Here is a 6,000-nt window from a genome sequence, read left to right as displayed (position 1 = left end):
GATCATTCCTGACGATCAATCCTTTGTTCTCAGATACCTGGGCGCGTCCTCTGTTGGGGATTTTTCAGAGGATGAAGTCAGAGGCTGGACTTTCAGAACAGAGCAACAAACAGAAAAAGCCATGGTGAAGGCCGCAGCCGAGCTTCACCTTCATGCCAGACAGAGTGCCAACATGGCGGCAAGGCTCAGGGCGCGTCTTGCAGTTACTGATACTGCAAAGTGCCAGGCCGAAGACAAAGTCAAATCTCTGGAAAAACACATTGCCCTGCTCACCCAAGAAAAAGATGCTGAAATCAGACGCCTGGAGGGGGAGAGGACGCGTCTAGAAACAGAGAAAGCTGTTTTGGAAGGCAATGTCTCTGCAATGGAAAAGCAAGTGGACAGCGTCATCGCCCTGAACTCCACCATGCAGCTGGAGCTCGACATCCTGAATGATGATAGGCTGCATGGGTGGACAGAGGAGAAAAAGCTAGTTTACCAGCATGGTTTCCAGGCTGGGTTTGAAGAATGGTGCTCTGGGTTTATTGCCAACGACCCAGAGTATACATTCTCAAAGTTTGATGCAGATACCCAGATATGGGTAAACGACTTCAGGGTAAGGGCCGCAGACTCCATCAAAAACAAGAGGATTTTCCTGGGCTTAGAGGAGGAGGACGCGTCCCCTGCTCCTCTCCAAACTCAACCTCCTCCCGCAAATGATCAAGACAAAACCCTGGACGCGCCTCCTGCCTAGGACGCGTCCTATGTTTTCTATATATTTTTCCTAAACTATCTTTAAAGGCGCAGGCCCTTTGAAGCCTTGCAAATTGTAAAGACTATTTTTGAACTTCATTCACTTGCACTCTCTTTTTTTTCCTCAATCATTCACATGGGCGCGCCTTGTGTTTAGGGCGCGTCGCCTTTGATTAATTTGTTATTATTTTCTCCCAATAAGCAAATATCCATTATGGGCGCGTCCTCTCTAGCTGGACGCGTCTTTGTTTGTTTTGGAAAGTGCATGAGCACGGCACTACACTGTACTTGTGTGTTTAACCAATGCACAAGGCACGACGGGGCGCGTCCTAACTGTTTGACATGCCTTAATGTTCTCTTAAAAATATTTCCTCTCAGGGAGGACGCGTCCTTGGTAGGGACTTGCTTTTGCTTTTAAATTATGAGCATCAACCAATATTACTTGGGCGCGTCCTTGGAAATACAAAATACATCACCCTTCCCGCTGGACGCGTCTTTGACAAGTACTTTTTCTTTTTCATAGTAACATCTAGTCTAAAGGAGCATCAACCAAAATAACTTGGGCGCGTCCTTTAAAACAGTATTTTTCTTGAGTTTCCTTTATACAAAACCCTAGCTTAGGGCGCGCCCTATACTTAGGACGCGTCATGAGATCAAACAAATTGAGCAAATATCTTTTGGGAAAGTTTCAAAATTTTATTTATAATACGCTCTGGTGTCAAAAGTGCACCAGTCCCACGGCTACTATGCTTTGTGGGAAAATTATTTCTAAAAATTGACCCTTCAACTAGTCCCAAGGTAAGTAGTACATGCACTACCCCCCTAGGCTAGGAGGAATTTATTTAATTCTAGCCTATAAACTGGGCATAAACCAAAATAATAAAAGAAATATGCAAGGGGCCAAAGCCACGCCTTACTGGTAATACTTTCGGAGATGTTCCGCATTCCAAGCTCGCGGAATCAGCTTCCCGTCCATGTCTTCAAGGTGATAAGTCCCCTTCCACAGGATAGACTTTATTCTGTACGGTCCTTCCCAATTAGCTCCAAACACTCCATGTTGGGGGTTCTTCGTATTGGGCATCACTTTCCTAAGTACCAAATCCCCCACCTTCAGCAACTGTCCTTTTACCTTCTTGTTATAATACCTTGCGACGCGCTGCTGATATGCTGCTAACCTTAGCTGAGAATTTTCCCTCGTCTCCTCTAAGAGATCTAAATGAAGCCTTTGATTAACCTCAGCGTCCTCTTTCCCGTAACAGTCTCTGCGAAGTGATCCCGATCCAACTTCCACGGGGACCATAGCTTCGTAACCGTAAGTCAGCATAAACGGCGTTTCTCCCGTAGTAGATCGCGGTGTAGTGTTGTATGACCACATCACCTTCGGGAGTTCTTCAGGCCAATTCCCTTTACGTTCCTCCAGCTTGGTTTTGAGGGTATGTTTTATTATTTTGTTAACAGCCTCTGTTTGTCCATTGCTTTGAGGATGATAGACCGCCGCAAATTCCTTCTTGATTTTCAACTCCTCACATAGCTGTCGCAACTCCTTGCTATCAAATTGTTTTCCATTGTCGGAGACCAGCTTGTAAGGGATTCCAAACCTGCATACAATTGAGTTGAAAACAAAATCTCTGATTTTCTTTGCGGTGATAGTAGCCAGTGGCATAGCTTCCGCCCATTTAGTAAAGTAATCGACCGCAACCACTGCATATTTGACGTCTCCTTTAGCTTTCGGCAATTCTCCGATAAGATCGATTCCCCACATGGCGAACGGCCATGGGCTTGCCATAGGCGTCAAGAGTGTAGCCGGCATAGACGAGTAGTTTGCAAAGCGCTGGCAGCGATCACATGCCTTGACGAAATTTGTAGCATCTTCTCTCATTGTGGGCCAATAATACCCTTGGCGCAACACTTTCATTGCCAACGAGCCACCCCCCGAGTGATTGCCACAGATTCCTTCATGCACCTCTCTTAGGATGTAATTTCCTTCTCCTTCTTCAACACACCTGAGTAGAGGTTGGTTGAACCCTCTCTTGTATAGGACTTCATCGTATATCACATATCTTGCGGCTTGATAACGGAGTCGACGAGCCATAAACTTATCTTCGGGGAGTGTTCCCTTGCGAATGTAAGCTAGAATGGGCGTCATCCATGTTTCTTTGGGAGCTTCATCCACTTGCATAGTTTCTATCTCTGGGATACTAGGAACCTCCTGGATTTCAAGAGGGATGGATCCTAACAACACAGCCTCTTGTTGTGACCCCATTTTTGCCAAAGCATCCGCATTACTGTTTTTCTCCCGCGGAACGCATTCCAATCTAACTTCTTTGAACATTCCAATCAGGCGCTGTACACATCTCAAGTATAATTCTGTTCGCGGGCCTCGCGCTTGAAATCCCCCATTCACCTGATTCACTACCAACTCTGAGTCACTTCTTGCAATTAAGTTTCGCACCCCCATTTCCAGAGCGATTTTCAGGCCATTAATCAGCGCCTCATACTCCGCATCATTATTAGTTGCATAAAACTTGAAATGAATTGCACTCATCAGGTGGTGGCCTTCCGGAGATACAAGTACTATGCCCGCACCTGCTCCTCCATTGTTAACCGCCCCATCCACATGCAAGATCCACCAAGGATGCGGAAACTCCTCCAAAGACTCCTCGGCATGAGGTGGATATAGCATCACCAAAGCTTTATCATCAATTTCAGAATCAAATTCCAGCAAGAAATCGGCTAAGGCTTGCCCTTTTATCGCTGTTCGAGGCACATATTCCAAATCAAACTGTCCCAGCTCCACAGCCCATTTCAGCATTCTGCCTGATGACTCTGGTTTGTGCAGGACCTGCCGCAGCGGGTATGCTGTACGAACTTCAACTCTATGGGCTTGAAAATACGGCCGCAATTTTCTTGACGCAAGAATCAGGGCGTAAACCAGTTTCTCCATACTTGTGTAGCGAGTTTCCGCATCGTGTAACCGCTTGCTCACGTAGTACACTGGTGATTGCTGCCCGTCTTCCTCTCTTACCAGAACCGCACTGATCGAATATTCAGACACTGCGAGGTACAGTATTAGATTTTCCCCCTCCAATGGCTTTGACAACATGGGAGGATGTCCCAGTTGCTCCTTGATTCTTTTGAAAGCCTCTTCACATTCTGACGTCCATATAAAGTCTTTCCCAGCTAATTTAATCGCCTTGAAAAACTCCTTGCATCTATCAGACGACTTGGAAACAAATCGATTTAACGCGGCGATTCTCCCAGTCAAACTCTGCACCTGTTTCACATTGGTAGGTGACTTCATATCCAACAATGCCTTGATCTTCGCGGGGTTGGCCTCAATTCCCCTGTGGTTGACAATGAACCCGAGAAACTTTCCCGATTCCACGCCGAACACACATTTTTGCGGATTTAATTTCATACGAAACCTCCTCAAGATATTAAACATCTCCGTCAGGTGCTTGATATGGTCAGTTGTCACCTTAGATTTCACCAGCATATCGTCTACATACACTTCCATGGTTCTCCCGATTTGGTCTTTGAACATCATGTTTACCAGCCGCTGGTAGGTCGCGCCAGCGTTAATCAAGCCAAACGGCATTCCTATGTAACAGTATAACCCCCTGTCTGTAATAAAGGATGTATGTTCTTGATCGGGGCCATACATCGGAATTTGATTGTATCCGGAGTATGCATCCATAAAACTCAACAACGCATGCCCTGCCGTCGCGTCAACCAACTGATCAATTCTTGGCAGCGGGAAGCTATCCTTTGGACATGCCTTATTGAGATCCGTGAAATCCACACATGTCCTCCACTTCCCATTCGGTTTCTTCACCAGTACTGGATTTGCAAGCCATTCGGGGTAGAACGATTCTTTGATCAACCCCACTTCCAACAACCGGTCTACTTCTTCTTTTAATGCTATCGCCCTTTCCCCACTTACTGGGCGGCGTTTCTGGCGTATGCCCTTGCAATTCGGGAGGATATTCAAACGGTGACACATTACTTCCGGGTCGATCCCTATCATATCTGAATGACTCCATGCGAAAACATCGAGGTTTGCAATTAGAAAGCGGGTAAGACCTCCTCTCATCTCCTCATCCAACTGAGATCCCACTTTCAAAACCCTGCTTGGGTCATTTTTATCAACTGGAATAGATATTGTGTCTTCGGCCGGTCCCGTTTTTTCAATAGGCATAGGGATCCTGGGATCCAAATCGAAATCAAAGTCTCGGGGGTCTTCAATTTCCACTTTTTCACCTGAGGGCGCGTCCTCGTTTGGAGGAGCATCAACCTCAACTTCATTCAAGGGCGCATCCTTCTTTTGAGGAGCATCAACCTTGCAGTTATCGCCGAGACCTTGCAAAATCTCACTTCTCCCTTCCAACTTTTCCCCGTTAACCTCTTTCTGCGTGATTCCCTCTGTATTACTCACCATCACTTCTTCTACACTACGGATTTTCGAAACACGTCCCTGCGTCACAAAAAGGTTCCTAGAGGTATTGGTTTCTTCCTTTCCGGGGTTTTCAAGAAAATAGTGGGCATGGACCTCTCCACTCGGTTTTGTATGAATATCTTCTATATCTTCAAATGGGAGACCTTTCCCTTCATACCTTCTTCTGCGAAATTCCTTGACAGCCTTGTGATAGCAGTCACGTGACTCATACTGTGACCCTCTCAGGCTGCCAACTCCGTTTGGCGTCGGGAATTTTATCATCAAGTGGTGTATCGAGGTTATCACCCTGAACGCCCGCAACCAAGGCCTGCCGACCAGTACGTTGTGCGCGGAATCCTGATCTAGCACCTTAAAATCTATCATTTGAGTAACCGACAAAGCCCCTTCCCCAAGCGTGACGGGAAGCCTGACTGAGCCCATAACTCTCACTGCTTCCCCCGTAAAGCCATAGACGTGCGCATCTTCAAAATACATGTCACTATCTGGGAAACCCAGCTTTTTGTAGGTGCTATAGTACAAGATGTTTGTAGAACTCCCATTATCCAGGAACACTCGATGTACGTTCATTGCCCCAATAAGCATGGTAATCACCAGCGCATCGTTGTGAGGATGATGCACCCACCTAGATTCTTTTTCCCTGAATGTAATATCAGCGGACTCCCCCTTAAAGACCTTCGGGGGTCTATCTTCCAAGCTGTGGATGTTAGTGAGCGGTGGATGTCGCGCTTCTCTCGCATTTCTCTCAAGTGCTCGATTACTGTCACCAACAAAAGGGTGTCCTCCAAAAATTGCCCTGATGCTGCCGGCCCTCT

This window comes from Apium graveolens, chromosome 3 (genome assembly GCF_009905375.1).
Source record: "Apium graveolens cultivar Ventura chromosome 3, ASM990537v1, whole genome shotgun sequence".
NCBI classification, from domain to species: domain Eukaryota; kingdom Viridiplantae; phylum Streptophyta; class Magnoliopsida; order Apiales; family Apiaceae; genus Apium; species Apium graveolens.
Note: the sequence above shows the minus strand (reverse complement) of the source record.